General features: G+C 41.4%; 1 long non-coding RNA gene across 1 annotated transcript in view; it reads left to right on the top strand.

Moving 5' to 3' along the window:
- Positions 1 to 1,289: 1,289 nt before the first annotated feature.
- The window catches only part of LOC126506528 (uncharacterized), a 67,068-nt gene continuing 43,684 nt past the window's right edge, over positions 1,290 to 24,673 (top strand). The window contains exon 1 of the long non-coding RNA XR_007593239.1: positions 1,290 to 1,337. This is a non-coding gene — a long non-coding RNA (uncharacterized lncRNA). The remainder of the gene's footprint in view (positions 1,338 to 24,673) is intronic.

Genomic DNA, 24,673 nt, shown 5'->3' with positions numbered 1-24,673 from the left:
CGCCATGATCAGAGAGTCCGGTTTTATCCCATGCTTTTTCAGTCACAGTCCAGCTGGCCTTGGTGAGCTCCCAATAGATCAGCCCCCACTGTCTCAGTGGGTGGGTGTACCCCCCGTGGTCCTGACATCCTTGCTCGTGTTCTCCCTCCATCTGCTCCTCATTGGGACCTTGGGAGCTCAGTGAGCTCAGTCCAGTGCTTTTTCAAGACAAAGTTTCTTTGTACCTTTGGAGCCTGTCCTGGAACTAGCTCTTGTAGACCAGGCTGGCCTCGAACTCACAGAGATCTGCCTGCCTCTGCCTCCCGAGTGCTGGGATTAAAGGCACGTGACACTATCATCTGGCTTAAATTAACTCATTTTTATTAATCTGTGAACTACCATGAGGTTGTGGCCTACCAGTAAGATTCTGCCTAGCAACTGGCATTTTTCTCCTTCAACAACTACATGGCATCTCTTTAACTCCACCTACTTTCTCTATATCTCTGTTTGGATTTCCCACCTGGATGTATTCTACTAAGCCATTGGCCGAAACAGCTTCTTTGATAACCAATGGTAATAAAACATATTCATATCATAAGGAGGGGGATCCCACATCAACGTCTAAAAACTTGAAGCTTTAATGAATCATTACAGATTAAAGTGATGAGATGATACTTTATGTACCATGGGATTCCACCATTCTCTGTTGCTACACTGCAGAAAATGAAAATGCAATTCATAGGAAGGAATCTGATGTGGTCTGAATATGAACTGCCTCCCACAGGCCCATGTGTTTGAACAGTTGGTCCCTTGCTAGTGACATTGGAATAGTGAAATGTCAAGGAGGTGAAGCCTTGCTGAGAAAAGTGGTTCCTGGAGGGCAAGTCTTGTGGTTTCATAGCTTAGCCATACTTTCTGTTTGTTCTCTGCTTCTCAACTACTGATTCAATGTGATCAGCTTGCCTCTTGCTCTTGAAGGCATACACTCCATGTTATGATACTGTTGTCATGTTTTTCTGATGCTACGGATGAAACCCAGGGCCTCACATATCCTCATCAAGCATTGTATCACTCAGTCACATCCTAGCCTGAAAGACCATAATTTTGTTTTCTTAGACTGAAACAAAATGGTATTAGAATTTAAGGGACCATTTTCTTAGGTTTTCCAGGATAGTAATTGGCTTTCTTCAGATTTGTATGTACTACAGTTTTCTTTTTCTCTTCTTCCTCTTTTGATATCTTCCTGTGCATTTACTGTCTTCATTGGGCCCTAACAGATGTCTGATATACCAGCTTAACTCATCAGGACACACAGGCCTGGCATCTTGTCCAACACCTGGATGATACCCATTTTCAGAGTAAGTATCTCATTTTCCTTTTGGTTTAAATGGTCTTTGAATGAAAAAGAAAATTACAATGGGAAATTGTGGATGGCCAGGGAAAAGAGCCATTTTGGATAATATGTCTTATAATTGGAGTAATTTTGACAAACTCAGGCTGTGTGGAATTCCCATACACCACCCCCTGCTCTCTTAAGTTAGAGAGGTTTTCTCTTTACTAGAGGCCTCAGCTGGTCTGTTCATTCTGCCCAACAGAAAGGATGTTGAACTTCAGTGAAATCATGCGTACTGCTCTGAGAACCATGCTTTATTCTGCCTTGGTGAGTCTAGATCCTTTATAGCTCAATCAAAAACAGAGTGGATCTGGGAGTGGGGAACTAGTCATGGTACTCTGTCATGACTTTGGTACTGGTTTCTACATTTATGTAAAGTTGACTTTATATTTTCTTTTCACAAACAAAGGGGCAATAACTTAGGTTTAATATTGATAGAGCTTGACCACTTTCTTGCTTTATATTTTGGGTAGATACGGTGACATTTTTCCTTTTAGTATATTGAATTGTGCTACAGTATGTAATATGGTTGATAGCTGCTTCATAATAGCTGGAGGGGTATGTGTATGTATACATGTATGCTTGTGTGTCTGTGCATGTGTGAGGATGTAAACATCTCTACATTGCCCTACTGGACTCAGATGGCTGAAGCAATTACCCCACAATCTTAGGTATCAAAGATATTTGTGCAGAGGCTCACCATGTGGAGCAAGGCATCATGGATAGAATTTTTTGATACTATAGGAGGACAGGTAGCATGAGCTGGAGCTTTGCTACCAGAGTGAAGCTCAGTTTTGCTTCTGCTATGGAAACAATATAAAACAGGATAAGAGAGGTTTATGGAAAATTTAAGGGGGCATTCACACTTTCAGGTGATACCCTGTACTTGTACAATCCTGAGAGAGAATGCCTCATTAATTTCCCACACAGGTGTCTCACTTCCTGACTCCGGTCTGGCTGTGCATAACCCTGGACAAGTCACTCATTTCTCTTAGTTTTTGTTCTCATCTGTAAGAACTGGGAAGGTACTAAAATCCATCTCATGGGCTTGACACGAAGTTTAAATAAATGGGTGTTTATAAAATTTTTGACAGTGCTTGGGGCCATGCCCATTATTAATTTTAATTGACCTATTGTTGTGCATCTTGGCTAACCCACTTAGTCCTTGAGAGAAAAAACAAAAAAGGAATTGAGGAATACTTAGAAGTGACTTCATTTAGGAGATTTTATTTTTCTTTAGAGTTATTTCTTCTTTGGAAAAAAATATTTTAAATCTAGTACAAATTACAATTTCTCGCAGTTGTTGCACCAAGCAAAACCAGGAATGAGTCTGAGGGTGGAGGTGTGGGAATATAGAGTTACAGGCAGGTCAGAGCTGGGCCCTCGTGAGAGTGAGTACTTCATTTTCAGACCAGGAGACCAAATGTCTCACTCAGAGAGCAGAGCAGCAGGATGTGGGTTGAATGTGTCAAGTGCCCGCTCAGGAGGTAGTTCAGGGTGGCTCCCCTGCCAGTTCTGCCCCTGCCTGTCCCTGTGGGCACTCACTTAGCACAACTCCCAACAGCTCACACAGTTTGCTTGGCCAGCCAAGTATTTCCCCCACATTTGAAGGTTTTGGATGGAGACTGACCATGGTGCTCAGCGCCTGGATAAAGAGGAAATTTGAAATCTGTTAGAACACTGGTGTGTAAGGTGAGAGGCTCTCAGGGATTGTTATCCCAATCGCTATTCTTGCCCTGTTATTCTGATCAAAACAAAACCTCAAAAACCTTATGCCCCTTTTAAGCCCTCAAGCTTTTGTCCTTAACTATGTACTGAAGAGCCCATTTGGTGCCCCCTCCCCCAACAACTCTTCTGTTTTGTACTTGGTGACTAAAAGACAGTGACAGTGATTGTTATTTTCTTGACCTCTAGTTTCATTGGACTGTCTCTTGCTTGTTAACATATAAGCTTCCCATCTCAATTTCTCAGTATAAAATAAGGAACCGGGTTTTGGACTGTTTCGTAGGACGAACCTCTTCTGAGACGACTGTGACTGTGTGTGTCTGCCTGTGTACATGTGTGTGCATGTGTGTCTGTGAGTGTATGTGCAGGCACATGTATAAGGGCTATCTCAGGCTTGGAGATGATGGCAAGTCTGTGTTATCGCTGTACTCACCACTCTGAACTCTGCTCTAGGCTAGTCATCACTTAAAGAGAACCAGGGCAATTCTCTGTTCTCACCGCCTGTGTCCCTGCATAGGCATTGGTATCAACCACTGCCTTCTTGCCAAGTCTGAGTCTTTAGAGCCCTCGGAGAGCAACTACTACTGTAACCTTTCGACTATTCTGAGCCACTGGTCATCAAATGGAGGACAAGGACTTTCTTGACCTGAAGAAATTAAGAAGGTAGTTTGCTACTTGATTCCTAGAGGAAAGATTTGTGTAGTGGGCAAACAATGCACAGTGGTAAATCAAGTGTGGGACATAGAAGGACATGTCAAGGGCCAACTGGAGAAGGCCCCTCTGACATAGAAAATGCCACTTGCGAGGCTACCTTAACTCAAATCCCTTAGTGTGTTGAAGGAGTAGTAGGGGTGGCCTTGCAGGAAGGGGGAGCTATAGATGAATGAGTGAAAGGGTTCAGCAATATTTATTTACTACTCCTGTAATAGTTACTTAATTTACAAATATGAATGTTAATGGCCTGTTTTTGAATCAATGAAAATAGTATTATTGATCTATTTTAAACGTTGAATTTGTGGCCTCTATATTCTTTTCTTTGTTAAAAAAGCAAAGATGGAGTTTTATAGCTGGTTATCTAGTGCAGAATTATAAAGTACAAAGGACTCTCAAATTAGAAATAAGATAAAGCTTGAAAGATATATAAAGTGATTGTCCCGGATAATTTCTATGCACCATATGAATGATTAGCTCATTTACCAAATATTTGACTGCCTAATATATGCCTGGTGCCAGCTGTGCTACACAAGGATCTGGGTAGAAGCCCATCTATGAGATCATGTGACTAGTTAAGCAAGTAGACTCATGGTCCCAGCTATTGCATTCACCTCTCACATGGATATCCAAGATATGAGGGTGTCTTGTGGACATCGTCTCTTCCTGTGCTTCAACCAGGTCCATGGAGTAAATATTTCACCCAGTCCTCCAGGTGGAGGGGCTAAAACCTTTACAAATAGGAGCTAACTATAAATTTGATGCCCTTTCCATGTTGGATGTATTTGCCAAACAAGAAGAACTGGAGTTTGGGCTTGGTGTTGATAACAGTAAGCTGAACAGCTCAAGTCTGTCACTTCTCCATTACGGGTTCCTGTTTCCCCACCTTGGAAGTCCAAAATGGCTTCCTTTTTAAAGATGCGATGAGCTGCCTGTACTCTTTAGGTTTGACCTCAGCTAAGCACTGCTAACTGGGGGGGATCTGTGGAGGTTGCCACTCACCTGTAGTTATTTCTCTATGTTCAAACACCTGATAGAGACATCTCATAGCGGAAAATTTCATGAAGGGCTTTACCAGTTAGGGCTTCCTTCTTGTAAAGTCTTGTACAAGTGTTGCTTATGTTACTGGAGGAATCTGACTTAACCTGCCTATAAATAAATGAACTTGATTAGTATATCAGGTCAGGCCCATCCATGTTTCCACCTTTGTTTTCTCTGTGCAGAAATCAGTGTTGAAAAGCTGCTTGTGGGTCCAGGAAATGAAAGCTTCGGTGACTTCCTAACCCAGCATTTACATATTCTGGAGAGAGATCTGCTGTCATTTAGGGTTTTTGTTTCAGAATTTAGCATCCCTAAGCCCTGAAAAATGAAACTTTTTTCTGAGAGGAGATGATACCAAGGTAGTTCCAGGCCCAATGCGTCAGACATCTCTCAGGATTCAGGCTGAAGTTAGGGATGTAGATTAGTTGTAATAAAATAAAGCTTTTGATAAGTAAATATGACACACTTAATTGAGTGCATTGACTTATAGAGAGTTTAAGTCAGGTTCCGGCAGCAGCTGGGATAAATCCTTCTTTTCTAGTCCAAAGAGAAATCTTGTGCAGCGTTTTGCATGAAGGGAGCCCCCTTCATGATAAACATGAAGCATAAACCAGGAAGTACTCTGCCTTTTCCAGGAAATTCAGATGACTGCTCTTTGAGCTATTTAAAGAAACATCCCAGAAGCATATTCTAGTCTCTTTAATACATATCTTTACAAGTAAAACTAGGGGTGGACAAGTGAAAACCGATTTGCGGTTCTTAAAGGAACCAACACAATGAGATATAAAATTCAGGCTGGGCAGACTGACACATGTCCCAATTTCTGAAGACTCCTTAAAAATAAACACCAGCTTCCCCAGCTCTACTCTTGTTTTATTTTTCTTCTTTTCTCTCACAGAAGAAAAGATGCCAAAGACAATTGGGTCACTTTAACGTTTGCTGTACTTATTCCTCTTTTCTGATTTTAACATAATATCCAAACAAAGTGTCCACTCTTCGATTTGGGTGTGTGCTTGTGGCAAGGATGAAACGCCCGCTCATTTGAAAGGGAAAGTAGGTGGTCACAAATGACTGCGTAGTGTTGTGGACAGAATAAGAATGGCCTTGGAGTCATTCCTGGTCTGACATCTTGGTTCTTGTGTCTGCACTCTGTGGGACTTTTGCCATGGCCCCTGGTTGTCTTTGTGCTCCCATTTCTGCATGTACAAAGCAGAACGGTGGAAGCTCGTGGTAGGAATGCTGCTGAGTATGATTAATTACGTGACATGAATTACTTTATCCCTGTTTTCCCCATTGTGAATGTTGTAAAAGCCATGAGGGCAAGAGGCAGAGATGCATAGGAACGGTCACGGTAGGATGATGCTTCTCAATCCCATGTGACTAGGGGAGGACTTTATGGATAGCCAGAGGAAGACGGAATGGAATTACCAGTTGTAGAAGACCCCTCATAAGCCCTTCCTTTTGGAAATGGTGCCTGCTCTGTTAGCCTTATCACCAGATGACTCCAATGAGCTGAGCTCTCTGTTGACCCTCAATGTACAACACATTGATGCTTCTTTAAATCGCTATATTCAAATGATTTTTGTGGCTAAAACAGAATATAACTTATCCTAGTAGACTTCACCTTCAGATAATTGGATTTTTTTTTTCCTTTTGGAAATTCACACATCTCCATGTTAGAACCATCCACACCCCCTTCACAGTCTCCTCAGAGGTTCAGGCTCTACTATTTGGAACAGTGGAACATCTAGCTTGGCAGTGACATGTTCAAGGGAATTAACTGCAACATCTCTTTCACTATTAGCTTCATGCAACACTGACTTCTTGGCCAGCATGTGCTCCAGAGAGGCCATTCAGGGGTCCCCGAAAAAGTCATTTTATTCTGACGTGGTTTGTAAATGACTTTAAGCTTTGTATCTCTAGCCTGGATTCTCCTTTAGACTAGAGGGTTGGCATACAATCACTATTTGATGATTACACTAGGATTAAAAGTATTATTACTACATGTGTGTGTCTGCATATGTGAATGCGCCTGACAAGGTCAGAGGCATGTCACATTCCCTGGATCTGGAGTTATTGGCAGTTGTGCACTGTTTGATATGGATGTTGGGAACAGAACTTGGGTCCTCCCCAAGAAAACTACAAGCTCTTAATTGCTGAGCCTCTCTGCCTAGAATTTTAATAGCCACTTAAACTTAGCATGACCAAAGCTCTGTTGATCCTTGCTTCTAGATTTCCTGGTTCTGGATCTCCACTCAGTACAATAGGATAGTGTCAGAAAGGGATTTTAAATAGAGACGTTTCATTCCTGTTTTGTCTTACTTTCTTGCCCCGCTGCTTGACTTCTCAACTTTTTCCAAGGCCATTTCTTTTTTACCAGGAAGTTACTAACTGAGCAGGCTTCGTGACCACCTTAGTGAATACATTGCCAACGTTCCCTTCCCACATTCTCTTCTTCACAGCAACAGCACTCGATAGGAACAGGTAGGAAACTGACATGTATATTTTCACAATGTGAACTCCCTACCTCCTCATCCTCTTTTAGGATATAAGTCCACCAATGGCTGTCTGTTTGTATTTTCTAGGACATAGGAATATTCATAAATATCGATGATTGTTATATGAATATTGATTACATTCCGGGAAACTGCCACTATATAAGAAGTATCTGTATTTTTATTTCCACCATATGGTTTGACATATTTCCAGTGGATAATAATTTTGTTTTTTAAACTTGTTTCTTGAACATTTGCACCAAAATCTTTGCCAAACAGAACATTAATTGTTGAATTTTAATATGAAGCTACTAAAGAGAAACAATGATACAATTGTCTATGCACACACAAACACATATACACACACATACACACCCAGGGGAGTGTTGAGAAGGAAAGAGACAAAGAGAGAGAAATGCATGCACCACCACAGAAAAAGAATGACCATATGAATTTAGGTGTTTCTATTTATGCTTTAAGATTATTAATACTTTGGAAAACCGATATTACTGTGATTAATTACACATGCCAATATTATTTTATTAAATGCTAATAAGGATTAGAGCAGAAGAAAGTAATCATCACAGTGAAAATATTTGTTCGTGTGCTTCCTGTTTGAGAAAATATTAACATAAACCAAACTGGGGGAAAATACTGGTGATATAGGCCAGATATAGGCTTGGGACTAGGGCTAGGCTGAAATTTTGCATGTTTAGTAGCTCTTTCCTTACAAGCTCTTTGGAATATAAAGTAGTCAGTGGATTCTCTTCAGCAGCATCCACTAAAAATTGTCATGTAGGCACTGCATTAGAGACCCAGCACAGAATAAGTCACGTGTGCTTCACACAGTCTATGGGTCTCACAGTACTTAAACAAGGTTTTCAGGAATGGATCACAATCCTATGTATGATTCCATTTTATCATCACGCCTGTCCAATAGGATTCAAAGATTTTTCTGTCTTTTCCTCTTATAATAGTTGTTCTTTATCCTCTCCTTGTTACTTGATGTATTTTTGTGTCGGTTCTATCATGAACCATAAGACATGATCTCTGTTATCTCTGGGGCAAAACATTTAGGTGTATCACTAGAGACCCTCCAGATCGCCTGCTCCAGAAATGCAGAAAAAATTTGTCCCATTAGCCTGGCTCCTGGTGACATGAATAGAACATGACTGCTGAAATTAGTGTGATTAAAAATAATCCTTGTCATTTCAGGACTTGGAGATTGGGGGGATGTTTATTACTGTGGCATAACAGAACAAACGGAATGATCTTATACTTGAGATACAACATGTCCAGAGACGTGGCTTTCAAGGTCCCTTTAATTACAAGAAAGAAACCAGGAATAAATTATTTTTACTATTCAATGGTCATATAATTCTTAAAAAATACATTATTTTGATGACACCAACATAACTAATTAGAATTTTGTCCTTTGTCTTTCTGTCTCTTTATGTGGTGGATTACGTTTACTGATTTACGTATACTGAACCATTCTTGTATCTCTGGGATGAAGGCTACTTCATCATCATGGTGATCTTTTTGATGTGTTCTTGAATTCAGTTGCAAGTGTTTTGTTGAGAATTTTAACATCTATGTTCATAAGGTAAAATGGTTTGTCGGGTCTTTTTGTAGATTGGGCATCAGGGTTACAACAGCTTTGCAAATGTTCCTTTTTTTCTATTTTGTAGAATAATTTGAGGAGTATTGGCCCTAAATCTTCTCTCAAAGTCTGGTAGAATTCTGCACAAAATCATCAGGCTCTAAGCTCTGTTTGGTTGGGAGACTTAAAGACTGCTTTTTTTTATTTTTATTTTTATTCTTTAATTTTCTTTTTTTCTGTTTTTAGTATCCGCCTCCTCCCAGCCTCTCATTTCCCTCCCCTCCCCCCACTCTTCCCCCCCCCCCCCCTCTCTTCTCCCCCTCCCCCCACTCCTCTCCCCCTCCCTCTCCTATCCAAAGAGCAGTCATGGTTCCCGGCCCTGTGGAAAGTCCAAGGTCCTCCCCCCTCCGTCCATGTCTAGGAAGGTGAGCATCCAAACTGGCTAGGCTCCCATCAAGCCAGAACATGAAGTAGGATCAAAACCCCTTGCCATTGACCTTGGCTTTTCATCAGTCCTCATTGTTCTCCATGATCAGAGAGTCCGGTTTTATCCCATGCTGTTTCAGTCACAGTCCAGCTGGCTTTGGTGAGCTCCCAATAGATCAGCCCCACTGTCTCAGTGGAAGACTGCTTTTATTTCACCAGGGATTATAGGTTTAATTTGCCTAACTGATCTTGATTTAACTTTGGTAAATGGCATGTATTTGGACAATTATGCATTTCTTTCAGATTTTGGGTAGAGTACAGGCTTTTAAGTATACCCTTATGATTCTCTGGATTTTTCTCACTGTTATGTTCTCCATTTCATCTCTAATTTTGTGAATTTGAATCTTCTTTCATTTTCTTGTAGTTAATTTGGCTAAAAGTTTAGCAATCTTATTGATTTCTCAAAACTAACTCTGTATCATTGATTCTTGTATTTTTTTCTGTTTGTTTCTAGTTTATTGAGTTTTACCCTAAATTTGATTATTTCTTGTTATCTATACCTTTTGAGTGTTATTTCTTCTTTTTTTGTTTTGTTTTTTGATCATCTTATTAGATGCAGAAAAGGCCTTTAAAAAAAAATCCAGCACCCTTTGATGATAAAATTTCTTTAGAGGTTAGGGGTACATGTGATATACTTCAAGAAAATAAAGGAAGCAATTTACAGCGAGCCTCTCCAACATCAACAGTATTGTCAGTGAGGAGTGGGCTGAGGTTGATAGCCTGCTTACCATGGTGATATATGGGCCTGAAGTGTTGTGGTCTACGGTAGGTGGGAGAGTTGTCCCTGAGGTCTTAAGAGTGAGAGAGCTGCTCCTGCCTCTCACCAGCTGCTGCACTCTGCAGAGTGGCCTCTACACCTTGACTGGGCAACACAGTGGAGCTGGTCCTGGTGATATAGGTACAGGTGAACCAACTCTGAGGATGTGAGAGCAGGAGAACTAGCCCCGCCCCTTGCTGCTTCCTACATAGGGTGAGCTAGCTGTGGTGCTGTTGGAAAGCTCACCCTGATGTTACAGATGAGGGAGAACTGGCAGGCTGACCAAGGCAGTTACCACCCAGACCCTGAACCAAACCTATGAGTTGACCCACCCTCCTACCATTCACCTCATCTATGATCTGCTGGAGCATATGAAGTGGCTGGCCCTGCAGAACCAAAGTTCCAGGACCTCTATGACACAGGACAACAACAGGATATCCAGGAGGAGCCCCAGTGAGAGCCCAACATCTATGGTGTAGCAAAAACCAGAGACTCAAACCAGACCAATGGCTGAATGTCATGAACACTTACAAGCCATGATAAATAGACTAAAGTGTCTTCTGTGTGACTCACTGTGCCATACTCCAACCTCCATAACAAGATTTCTTGATTTTTCTCTTTTATCTTTTTTAACTGTATTTTGCTTTATCATGGGGGCATGGAGGTGTTGAATAGGTAGAGGGCAGATGGGAAGGGCTGGGGAAATCAGTGGGATTGAGATTCATGATGGGAAATCTACAAAGAATCAATTTAAAAAGTTGAATTAAAAAATCTTTAAGACGTTGAAGAAAGAATTTGAAGAAGATATCAGAAGATGGAAAGGTCTTCCATGCTCATGAACAATAGGATTAATTTAATAAAATGACTAAGATACCACAAACAGCCTACTGGTTCAAGGCAACCACCACCAAAATTTCAATGAAACTCCTCACATATATTTTTTTTTTTTTGGTTTTTCGAGACAGGGTTTCTCTGTGGCTTTGGAGCCTGTCCTGGAACTAGCTCTGTAGACCAGGCTGGTTTCAAACTCACAGAGATCCACCTGCCTCTGCCTCCCGAGTGCTGGGATTAAAGGCATGCGCTACCATCGCCTGGCTCCTCACATATCTTTAAAAGATAATTTTCAGTTTTATATGGAAATTCAAAAAATGCAAGATAGCTAAAACACTCCTGAGTGATAAGGAAAGTGCTGGAAGTATCACCATCCCTGACCGCAGGTCCTACCCAGAGCTATGTTTAATAAAAACAGCATGGTCTTGGCACAAAACAGACAAATCAATCTATAGAATAAAACTGAAGATCCAGAAATAAGTCCACACATCTATGGACACCTGATTTTCTTTGTAAATATTCCAAAAGTACACACTGGGAAAAGACAGCATGTTCATCAAATAGTGCTTGTCAAACTGGATGGCTATAGGTGGAAGAATCCAGACAGATCCATGCTTATCACACCGCATAACACTCAGCTCCAAATGGATCAAAGACATTGACATAAAACCAGATACATTGAACCTGAAAGAAAAGAAAGTGGGGATTAGCCTTGAACTGACTGGCACAGGGGAATACTTTCTGAACAGAATACCATTAACATTGACACTAAGATCAGCAATTAATAGGACTTCATGAAACAGAACACAGGATAAAGGATGCTGTCACTCAGACTACATGGCAGCCTCCAGAATGGTAAAAGATATTTACTAGCTACACATCCAATAGAGGGCTAATATCCAAAATATATATAGAAACAAAAAATTACCTGAATATCAAGAAAACAATCCAATTTAAAAAAATGGTATATAGATCTAAACAGAGAATTCTCAAAGGAGAAATTCAAATGGCTGAAATGAACTGAGATAAAGTAATGTTCACCATCTGTAGTCATCAGAGAAATGCAAATCAAAACTTCTTTGAGATTCGGTCTTACGCCAATAAGAATGACTAAGATCAAGAAAACAAGTGAAAACTCATGCTGGTAAGGATGTGGAATAAGGGGAAAACAAATCCATTGCTGGTGGCACTTCAGACTATCACAACCACTATGGAAATCAGTGTGGCAGTTCACCAGAAAGATGGGAATCAATCTACCTTAAGATCTAGTTATACCATTCTTAAGCATATACCCATGGATTGTATAGAGATACTTGCTTAAACATGTTTACTACCATTTTATTCATAGTAGCCAGAAATTAACAATAAAGATTCCTGTCAATGGATGAATAGATAAAATGTGATACGTTTATACAATGGTGTTAAAAAATGAAATAGCAGGTAAATGACTAGAACTAGAAAAATATCATATTGGGTGATTAAACACAGACCTAGAAAGTCAGGTATGGTATGTTTTTGCTTGTATGTAGATGGTAGGAGGTTAGGTAGAGAGTAAGGGGCTAGTGTGTCTCTCTAGGGACCTATCTTCTAGGACTGGGAAATAGAATGGATAGTTATAGATGGGTGAGAAAGGACTGGAATGTTAGGATCAAATAGGGACAGGAAAGAGGGTAAGAGAGGAAATATGAGGAGAGACAGCTAAAATTAAGGGCCATTTGATAGGTCGTATGGAAACCTAATACAGTAGGAGCTGTAGATGGATTTTTTTTTTGGGGGGGGAGAACACCAGCTCACAAAAAAGACATGAAGACTTATCATTAATTCTAAAAACTTGACATAGGTTAGGCTTGTCCCACTAGCTCTTATAACTTAAACTCACCCATCTCTTTTGATCTTTGTTCTTTTATGTGGCTCAGTTACCTTACCTCTGTAATGCTCATCCTGCTTCCTCTCCATCTGTCTGGCAACACTGCCTTTCTAAATGAAATAACCAAATAAAGAGGAAGACAGAGAACCAACTGGACCTCTCTCATCACCAAATGAAGTTTTCAGTACTGGAAATGGGTTATACATAATCAAGTTCATGGACAAAGAGGTTTTGGGGGAACCACCAAACAAATAAGCCTTTGGCCAAGGCTATTGGTGGCTCACCACAAACTGACAGACCCTATTGCTGAAGATAACAATTGTATAATTCATTGAACACATAGAAATCAAGGTGTTATCTACCTGACCCTTCTCCACTATAGACCAGTATTTACAGTACTGGAATGTAGTGTCTTATTCACTGTTCTTTTGCTGGGAAGAGACACCAAGATCAAGGCAACTTTTACTCTTATAAAAGAAAGCATTTAATTGGGGGCTTGCTTACAGTTTCAGAGGGTTAGTCCATAATCATCATGGTGGAGAGCATGGCATCCACACGGTAGCTGAAAGCTACACAGCCTGATCCGAGAGAGAGAGAGAGAGAGAGAGAGAGAGAGAGAGAGAGAGAGAGAGACTAGGTCTGATATGGGTTTTTGAAACTTCAGAGCCTACCCCTAGTGACACACTTCCTTCAACCAGGTCACAGATGCTAATACAAACAATGCCACTGCCTGGTGGTTAATCATTCAAATATATAAGACCAGGCCAGCAGATTACAATAGGAAGTGGCCTGTGTTTTTGCTCTGGTATGGATGGCCTAGAGAGTGGGGTGTCCTGCCCGATGGGTGGTCACTCACTTCTTAGTCCTCTCTGTGAATTTGCAGCCTGTGTTTCAGAGTTCCACTCTGGTTGTAGGGGAATAGGAGGGTTTGGGAATGGAGTGTGCCTTGTAGCTTGCAGGGTCTGATGGATGGGATGGGGGTGTTCTTTGTTGTTGTTGTTTTTGTTTTGTTTTGTTTTTAGAAAGTGTTTCTCCGTAGCTTTGCAACCTGTCTTGGAACTCAGTCTTGTAAACCAGGCTGGCTTCAAATTCATAGAAATCTGCCTGCCTCTGCCTCCAGAGTACGGGGATTAAAGGTGTGTGCCACCACTATCACCCAGCTCTGAAGCAGCTTTTTTACAGATGAGTATATGGTAGAGGTCAGTAACTGAAGCAGGACGACTGCTCAGGAAGCATCTGAAGAATTCCTTTCCAGTTTTTGAGGCACATGTTTAATTTGTCTCATAGTTGAAGCATCTTGTCTCCCCTTTCAAAAGCACATCCTCCGGTGCAGGGAAATGAAACATCTCGTGCCTGCATTAGTTACCTTCCTCATTGTTGTGACAAGTACATGACAAAAGTGGGGCAAGGAGAAAGGGATTATTTTTTACTCACAGTTTGCAGGCACAGTCCTTCTTGGTGGGGAAGGTATGATGTGGACGTCCCCTCTGTATGCTGTGATTACCATTAATGAACAAAGAAACTGCTTTGGACCTATAGCAGAGCAGAACTTAGCTAGGTGGGGAAAATCTAAGCTGAATGCTGGGAGGGAGGGCAGAGTCAGAAAGACACCATAGAGCCACCACCAGAGATAGATGTGCTGAGATTTTTCTGGTAGGACATGACCTCGTGATGATATACAGATTAATAGAAATGGGTTAAATTAATATGTAAGAGTTATCCAATAAGAAGCTAGAGCTAATGGGCCAAGCAGTGATTTAATTAATACAGTTTCTGTGTGATTATTTCAGGTCTAAGCTAGGTGGGCAACCAGGAACCAACAAGCAGCCTGTCTACTGAGGTGAGGGGGACATTAAGGTATAGCTGAACTTGGAGGAAGAAGGAAGCATACAAAGACATCATGCTGTTGAGTATTTCCTGCAACAAATCAATAAGCATCTTGTAGATTCTCTGTCTCACAGTAGAGCCAAGGGGCATGTGGCTCACTAGAGGTAATGACACTGTACACCAGGTCCCCAGAGATTGGTGCTAAAGGGAGATGCTGTACACCTGAAAATGCAGAAAGATGTCAGGGGCACAAAGAGCTTGGGATGTGTGCAGGTATGTAGGGGGAACTAGCAGTGTGGAGTAGCTGAAAGACTGGCAGAGACCATGCTGAAACACTTTAGAGAATGTTCCCAGTTCAATGTAGAATGTCCAGTTAAATTAGCCTCCCAACAAACAACGGGTCACCCTTCCAGTTTCCTGGCTCCCCTTTCACAGGGAATAGAGTGCAGCTATTTACTGTTTGCTGATTTGCATGTTTTTAATTTTGTTGTCTTGCAGCTCTAAGTTTAGATGATGTTTGGCTGACAGTCATGATTGAAAACAACAACTGATTCCTCAAAAACTGTATGTCCTCTAGATAAAGAAATGGGATTGGAACAGCTCATGCTCTTGGAAGAATCCCCCTTAGGAACTAAGCTTGAAGTAGCCCAGTTCATTTGTGATCAGAGAAGAAAAAAAAAAAACACAGGCCTAATGTGCAACCAGAGCCAACAGCTTGTTCTTTCCCCACTGTCCTCACATGCAGGAGGGCCGGTGACCAAGGTCACAGTTAATCACAATATGATTTGTCTCGCGCTACATATTCTATTTAATTTGATAGTTGGGATGTAGTTGTTTCACGGAAAAATTAATCTTGGTGTTTTCTCTTGGGTCTTCAGATGGTGTATAATAAATTAAATATTCTCATAAACTTTGTTGACATAAAGGGGAAGTTTCTGACTCCAGACGGCAAACTAAGTAAATGGAGGTGAGCAGTGTCCTTCCCTGTGTTATCACAGGAGGGGCCTCCTGCGGCTTGTTTATTGCTAATGAATGAACACAGCTACACTTCAGGCTGGTCATCATTGTCTACCCACCACAAAGCCCATCCATAACCTCTGCATTTCAGATGTCCCCTGCTGGAGCATTTATCCTTTCCAGCCTTGACCTTCAGCACGTGCGTGATGACTCTCTGGTATTCCTGCTTCACAGACATCTATCTCTTTGCTCCAATGGAAACTGTTTTAATGGGCTTGCTTTGCACTTGAGAACATACTCTGTTGGAAAGGAAGTCCCTGAAGTGTCTGTCTCCTTCAATTTTCCATGCTACAAAGAAACTGGGCTTTATATGTCCTCCAGTGTACTCAACTTTTCTGCTCTCTCAAATTTATTAAACAAGTTGTTGGTGTGAACCTTGGGGTTCTGGGCTGCAGAACTGAGGAGTGGGAAGGTCAGTATTTATTTGCATTTTACTGATTACAATTAGAATTTAGGTTTCAAAGACATTTCCTTCTGCTGCTATTAGCTCAGGTGAGGACATTAACCCTAATCCTGATTTAATTATACAAAGACTGTTGCTAAATTAACCTGTACTATCACTGGTACCAATTTGTTTGTATACACGAATTCAAAGAGCAACTATATTAGCAACCCCCAACAAGAAATCTATCCTACTACTGTATGGAGGTCAGGGTTCTCCAGGGAACCAAAATCAAGATGATGGAATGGGAAGAGGTTTATTTTAAGGAATTTTCCCATGCAACTCTGGAGAAGGGAAAATCGAAAGTCTTCATGGTAGGTACTAGGTAGGTTGCTGCAGACTGAGAAAAAGTTAATTGTCAGGTTAAAGACTAAAGACTACCACACTGGAGAACCAGGGAATAACTCATGCTGTAGTTCCATCCACAATGCAGGAAAATTTCCACTGATTTGAGAAATCTCAAGGTTAGTATTTTGTGCTACTTGAGCTTTCAGTTGATTTACATGAGGCCCTTCTATATAAGACACACTTGCACGAGTTAGTGTTAAAGGGGAGAGCGAGAGAGAGAAAGAGAGAGAGAGAGAGAGNAGAGAGAGAGAGAGAGAGAGAGAGAGAGAGAGAGAGAGAGAGAGAGAGAGAGAGAGGGAGAGAGAGAAATGCATTGCAAAGAGCAGAATTGGCTTGCAGTATTGTAAGTTCAGCTAGCCAAGCTTAAAATCCAGGGGCAGCCATTAGGCAAGACATGCTGGACATAGGGGGCAGAAGAGGATACCACAGTCTACTGTTAGAGTTGTTTCTGGGAAATCTCAGCTCTACTTTGGAGACCTTTCAATCCACAAAGTCGGTATTAGTTTTTATAACTTCCTTTTCATAAAAAGCAACTGACTGTAGTGGGAAATCATATTTACAGAATGTATAGATAGGTGTTTGATTCACTGATCGGTACTATGGGCTAGCTATGTTTGGTACATGAATATGAACATCACAAACATTTAAAGCAAGAAGAACAGTATATATGTGTGTGTGTGTTGATTATTTCTGGCAAGGATAGTAGGATAAATGAGTGTCAACTTTCTGAACTTATATCTGTCTCCATATATAGGAGAGTAAGATATGGGAGGGTGACTATATGACTCTATATCTGTCTTCATGTGTGTTTTGTGTTAAGAAACTTGTGATACAATGGGAAATAAACTGCAGGCAGAACATACACCACCACCTTTCATTCCCAGCACCTAGAACTTACCACAGAGCTAAGAACTTTAAATTCACTTTTATATTTAAACATCATATACATCTAAGAGAGAAATATTACTTGACATGTTAATACAGAAGACTGAGGTGTAGAAGTTTCAACTGTTTGCTAGATTATGTAGCTAGCAAGTGCAAAGGCCAGGATGTTCCTGTGGGATGGCCCCGCAATCCTAGCCAAGGTGGAAAGAACTTTATGGCAGGAGGGGCACAGATTAAACATACAGAGGAGTCAGAGGTAAGGACAGCTATATGGGACATGGCAACAAGCCCACCTTATCATTGAGGGAAGACTTCAGCAGGTAGAATTATGAGTGAGGTGCTGAGAAGGAGCAGGGGCTCCTCACAGGAAGAGGGTTGAGATTCAGAGAAAGGATAGAGAGAGGGATGTGTGGGCTCTGGGGACAGTGCTCCCTACGATAAGAAATGCCAGGCTATGAGAGAAGAGTAGAAACACCCAACCACTGCATACTTGTTGTGGAGTAGTCTTGTCAGGGAAAGGCCATAGGACTGAGTTTGGTATCTGGGTTCACAATGAAGCCACAGAAAATTAACCAGGAGAATCAGAAGCCAGAGAGAAGAAACTGGTTGTCAATTGATCTCGCTAGTTGATACAGAGAAGAGAATGTTGAGGAGATGGAGCAAGAAGTAGGATCAATTCTCACAGATAGTTTTTTCCAGAGATGGTGTTGTTGTTGTTGTTGTTGGTGGTGGTGGTGTGTGTGTGTGATTTGTAATAATATAAGTTTTCACACATTCATGTAACTTTTCAGGACATATTCTCATAGTTTTCTCAAGTCTCTACACTGTAAGGAAAATCTCACAAAAAAGAAAAAAGAGGAGGATTTGAGTATCTGAAGGCCGCTAGTTCAATTTGGCCAAGGCAGTTTTTTGGGTGCAAAATTTATAAAATGCCTTGAAAGTATTTTCCAGGGCAAATTCAGTGACTTCACCTAGTCCTGCCTAAATGGTCTATTTTGGTTTTGAGTTCATAAAGCCCCTCTCTCTACCCCTCATTTCCCAGTTCAGGTTCACATCCAGATAAAACAGCTAACTCAAATATGGTGTAAAAATGCAAGTCCCCTAATTTAGCCCAGCTTTTCATGCTGCGCCCCAAAGTGTGCCTGGGTGTTGAAAGTGAGAAGAGGTGGGGATGGGGACAGTGTGTTTTTCCAGGGCCATTTATGAGAGCGGGCACTCTCTGGAGCTTTTAGCAGGAACCTTCGCCTCGTGGCCCAGTGGAAGTCATTCAGAATGATGACCATGCTCAGTGGTCGGCGGAGAGCTGGAAAAGCTGCCAAAGTCAGCATCTGGAGCAATAGAGTAAATCAAGTTAAGAGGGAACAGGACAAGATTTTTTAAAGGGAGAGGAGGCACAGGTCAAACCTTTAACCAGACCTGCAGGGTGAGATGATGAGGTATAAATTGACTAGTATACCCTAGGCTTAGGAAAGACAGTCTCTCTGAGCCCAAATGCTCTCAGGTACCTCCTTCCCAGCCTGCTGGCCTGCCCAGTGGGCCTCGGGTGTTGGGCACTTAGAACAGGATAGGTAGGTGCAAACCAGAAAGCTCTGGGGCTTTGCATCTATAAGAGAATTTATCCAGCTTGGTCATCCTCAATCAGGACCACAGCACCCATAATGCAGTGCTCCTCACCTCCAACTGCCTGCGCAGAAAAACCATCTGGGCCTTTCTAGTCTCCTTGCTGGTACCTTTAAATCACTTTTCTTTTTTTTTATAGACATTGGTGGGAACATGGCCCTGCACATGTGTGAGCTCGGCACTCAGATAGTAGACACTTAGGACTCTGCAAATGGACTTGCCGTTCTAGGGAAGCACAGAGGTTTGCTTGGTCTCAAGTAGTTCCATTACACAGGCAAAGAAATCGAGGCTCGGAATTCTCACCTGGCTTGCCCATGGCCACACACTGAGAGCACAGAAAGCAGAGGCAGGTGTATGAATTGGTGCCATTAACTCAAGTTTATAGGCAGAGAAGCAAATGTTCACACAGGCTCACAAAACAACACAAGAACACCCCGAGAGCTAATGCCAGAACTAGGCCTTAAACTCAAGCCTCTGTGGCTCACAGTGTTTCTGCGTTCCACCCGCTGGACATCTTGTCCTTTCCACTACTGTCCCCTAGGTTAGGTCTGGCTGGGATTCTGGGAATGGGTGGCATGTTTTCTACTCGTGTCTACCAACCATGCCTGTCAGGAGTACCCTACTCATTTATCCTTGCATCTCTGGATCAGCTAACTCACAATTGCCAGGTGCTGATTGTTTCAGGACCAAGCAGGGCCCTGAGAACTCACCTATGAATAAGCTCTCTGTCAGTCAGCCTTAATTCTCACTTTCTTCATGCCCAACCCATTCCCGAGTCTGGTAGATCCACCTCTATCCTTGTAGCCATGTCCTTCTCTTCTCTCCAGGTGACCATCCTATCTTGTGTCCTCAGCATCTTAGGCCTTGTACTGTTATTTTTCTGTGTGTACTAACCCCCTATTCCAACAACAGCCAGAATGAGTTAACTTCTTTTAAAGTGTGTGTGTGTGCATATAGGTATTATTGTGTGTAAGTGCACAGGTGAGTGCACATATGTGTGTGCACACATGTGCCTGTGGAGGCCAGAAGTGATTGCTGAAACCCATGAAGCTAGAGTTACAGGAGGTTTTGAACTCCCAGGTATGGCTACTGGGAAGAAAACTCTAGTCTTCTGCAAGAGCAGCAAGCACTGTTAACCATGGAGGCATTGCTCTAGCTCCCAGAATGAGTTTTGGAAAAGCTGTATTAGAGCACATTCTTTCTTCAAAAACCCTGTTGACTCTTTATTAGAAAAGAGACAAATAGGTTCTTACATAATCTGCCCTCCCATGTTGCTAGTAGCTCCTTTGTGTTATCAGTCACATAGGAGATGCTTTTGCTCTTCTCATGCCCCATTCATTGCTCTTCCTGCTTTGGAGACATAGCCTCAGTGATACACTTGCTCATAAGGCTCTTCCCTGCAATGTCACATGCTGGTTCATCTATTCCTGACTTATGTAGACTACTGGAAGTATTTCTTGGTATCCTACTCAAAGAGTCCACCCTATCCCTTGGACTCCTCTTTTTCAGCTCTCTGGATCAAGTATCTCCCTCTCCGACAAATAGTGATTTGTTAATTTTCTCCCCATCATAATGCAATTTCAGGAGGACCGAAACCATCCCTAATGCTGTCTGAACATTTGTTAGAGAGATAAGATGAATAGCTTTGATCCCTGCTTTGTTAACCTGTGTTAGTTCTTGTGACAAAATATTTGCAGAAAAATCAGCTAACAGTAAGAAAGATTTATGTTGGCTTATGACTGTGGTGGTGCCAGTCGGTCCATGGTTGCTAGCGTTGCTGTTTCTGGTCTGTGATGAGGCTGAACATCCATCATGTGGCAGAATTATGTAGAGTAGTATTGTGGTAACCAGGATGGAGGTAGAAGGGAGATAGGGAAGGAGTGGCAGCAGGGAAGAGAGGAGTGGAAGAAACAGGAAAGCGAGTGTGGTAGTTTGAATAGCTATAGTCTCCATAGACTCATGTGTTTGAGTAACTGGCCCATAGGGAGTGGCACGATTAGGAGGTATGACCTTGTTGGAGGAGGTGTGTCACTTGGATGCGTGCTTTGAAGTTTCATATATGATCAAGCCAGGCCCAGTGGCTCTCTCTTCCTGCTGTCTACGGATTCTGATACAGAACTCTTAGCTCCTTTTTCAGCACCTGCACACCACTGCCATTCTTCTTGACATGATGATAATGAACTAAACCTTTGAAACTGTAAGCCACACCAAATGAACGTTTTCCTTTATGAGAGCTGCTGTGATCATCGTGTCTCTTCACAACAATAGAAGTCCTAACTCAGACAGTGAGAAAGAGAAAGAGTTCAGGACAGGAATGCAGAAAGGGAGAGGAGATGGAGAAGGAAAGGGGAGAATTGAGAGTGATGGAAGGAGAGAGAGTAGTGAGGGGGAGGACAAGTGTCACCCTCCAGTGACTTACTTCTTCCAGTGAAGGCACACTGCTATAGCGCCCAGTAGTCCAGGGACCTAGGCAAGGATGTATGCAGAAGTTCCTAATAGTTCACTTAGCTATGAATCTGTCATGGATGAGTTAAGGCTGGCATTATGCAATTACCTGTGAACACTTCTGCACTGGGGACAACTTCACGCAGCACGTGGACCTTGAGGACACATTTGAGATCTAAACCATAACACTTGTTTTTGCAGTCTTTATAATCTGGTTGAAGATATTTAAATTTTTTGAGTAATTCTTTTTTCAAAAAGTAATTAATCTTTTACTAACTTTTTTCATATAATATACTTTGATCAATTTTTTCCTCTCAAACTCTTCCCAGATCCTCTATACTTCCCTATCCACCCGATTTCATATTCATCCCTCTCTTTATCAAAAACAGAAAGAAAAAAATCAAAATGAACTAAAAATAACACACACACACACACACAAACACAAACAATAAGCACACCAAACCAAAAAATACCCCCAAACCAAAATAACAACCAAACAACAACAACAAAAACCCAATCTAACATAAAATTTGTTTTGTGCTGGCCAACTGCTCCTATACCTGGGGTCTGCCCTGAAGTGTGGTTGGTATATCTAGTGATACTTTATTGGATAAAACTGGTTTTTCCCTTTCCCAGCAGGCATCAAATGCAAATGAGTTCTTGTTAAGCGGTGTGAGTCTACTTCCCTTTCTCATTGCTGAGATTTTTGTCTTTGAACCTGTGTAGATCTTGCATGCTCTCACAAGTTCATATGTGAGTCTGTGAGTTCATATATTTAATAGTCTTGCTGTGTTTGGAAGACACCATTTCCTTGAAATCATTCACCACCTTTGGCACTTGCAATCATCCTACCTCTTTTTGTCCATAGGTCCCTGAACTTTGAGGGGGGCATCCACTTAGGACTGCATGCTCCAAAGTCTCACTCTCTGCATAGTCTCCTGTTGTGAGTCTCTGTGTTATTTTCCATCTACAGCACACAGGAGATTCTCTGGGGAGTGCTGACCAAGATTAATCTATGCAGATAGCAGAATGTCATTAGGAGTCACTTGATTGCTATATTCCTTTAGCAGAACAAATGTATTTGGTTTTCCCCTAGGCCCATGGCCACAGGTTCTTGGTCACACAAGTGTGTCAGGTAGGTTCCAGCTCATGGAGTGGGCCTTAATTCAAATTGGATATTGGTTGGTTATTCCCATATGCATTGTGCCATTTTTCTTAATCCCCTAGATTCTTGACTCATAATTTCTGAGCTTCCTGATGTCTGCATTGTTTCAGCAGTAGATCTTCTTCATTGGCCCATGTTCCAAGAGTTCTTGATGTGTGTGTTTGAGGACAGAGATCTCAGAGCAGATACTCAACAATCTTTCGGATTGACTAGTCACTGTTTGTGAATGCTACAATGCTACAATGTAGGATACAGATTTCTGACTGCACAAAGTCAAAGATAGAAACTTTGGTATCATCTGTGAATCCGCATTTGAATGTCCCATTACTAGTCCGTGGAGTTTTGAAGAGCATATCTAAGTCTATTATCTATTATCATGAAACCTATTGATGTAAAATAAATTAATTTCTAAAACAATGTAAATTCAGTAAAGGTAGACAAAGATAAACTTATCTATAACCCCCACCTACCACAGATAAAGGCTTTTAGTCTGGTAATATTTATACTGCCTGTAATTTTGATGTAGAATATGAACTTGATCTGTCTCTCCTCATCCTTTTAGAAAATTTCTCAATTTTTTTTAAATCAGTGAACATATACAAGCTAGTATATTTGTAGAACAGGAAGAATTGATGAGGAAATACTGAGGCAAATGAGGGCTGAGTAGGTGGGTTGGTGGGGGCTTCTGTGAGCCACAGTGGAAGGGCTGGTGAAATGGGAAGACACTAGATGGTTTAAAGAAAGAGGGCCCTTGATGCAATTTGCATTTGGGACATCCCACTTATATATTCCCCATGTAGAGTAAGGAGGAGAGCCAGAGAGGGTCTGCCTGTGGTCTGGGTAAGAGCAGAATTTGGAAGAGAGTGGAGAAGAGGCAGCAGTAACACGTGGAACTGCAGTATGCAAGAAAAGAAAACGGGGGAGATTCTGTTAGTGGTATATGTCCAACTTCCACGCAGTAACTCTGTGGACATCCTAATTCATAAGAACCATATCTAGTTAAAGATACATCCAAAAGCATCAGAGAAGTTTTACAAACATAGCAGACAAAGCTAGATGCTCAGTGTGACATATGGGCATGATTAATTGCTTCCTCAAGAAGAGATGATGGTGATTTGATCACTTCATTTCAAGGAGAGAGGGGAGGAGGTGTCAGTAAATCTCTCTCTGTTCAAATAAGCATGTTTAACTTCAATTATGGCTGCCTTTGGAGAACTGTGCAGGTCTTTTAGTGCGTTTCAAAGTATTTTACTTAGACATTTTGGAAAAACATACATCTCTATTCATGGCAATGGTTACCATTCTGATTTATACACCCTACGTCACTGTAAATCATTCAAACTCAAAAATTAAATTTTATGAAATAACACTTTGGTGGCTCTATGCCTGGGCAAAGGGCAGGGGGAATAAAATTTTTCTTGCTGCCAATTATCACTGGATTTCTTTCCATTATGTCTTTTTTTTTAAATGAGCAAATGGTTCAAGTTCATATGTAGGTATAGAGGGGGAGGCACACAAATGCTCTGTTAAGAAAACAACATTCAAAACTTGACTTAAAATGTTATACTTTTCACCATTAGTTCAGTCTTATTTATCTTTATAATTTTATATCCAAGCATGCTAAAAGTTTAATATAGACCACCATGTCTAAATCATAGATGTATGCCTGGGGGAGTAGGAGGGCTGCCCACTTAATTGCCTGGCATTATTGGATTATTCTATTATACGTACAATAACAGGAATGGGTTATTATACAGCTGTACTTGCTCTTTCCCGATGCTGCTTAATTTCTTTTTTCTTTTAGTGATTTTATTGAGTTGTATATTTTTCTTCACTCCCCTTCCTTTTTCCCACCTACTCTTCTGCTCTCTCATATTGTTGTCTGAGTTTCTGTCCTGCCCAGTTCCCACAGTCGTTAAGTCCCAAAGAAATCACATGGAGGTCTACATTAATCATAAACTGATTGGCCCATTAGCTCAGGCCCATTAGCCCATTATTCTTATCTGTATTAGCCACATGGCTCAGTACCTTTATCA

The sequence above is a fragment of the Alexandromys fortis genome, unplaced genomic scaffold (assembly GCF_014885135.2).
Source record: "Alexandromys fortis isolate MF-2015 unplaced genomic scaffold, M_Fortis_MF-2015_v1.1 scaffold_0, whole genome shotgun sequence".
NCBI lineage: Eukaryota > Metazoa > Chordata > Mammalia > Rodentia > Cricetidae > Alexandromys > Alexandromys fortis.
The sequence above is the reverse complement of the archived record's forward strand: the minus strand, read 5'-3'. Positions and strand labels throughout refer to the sequence as shown.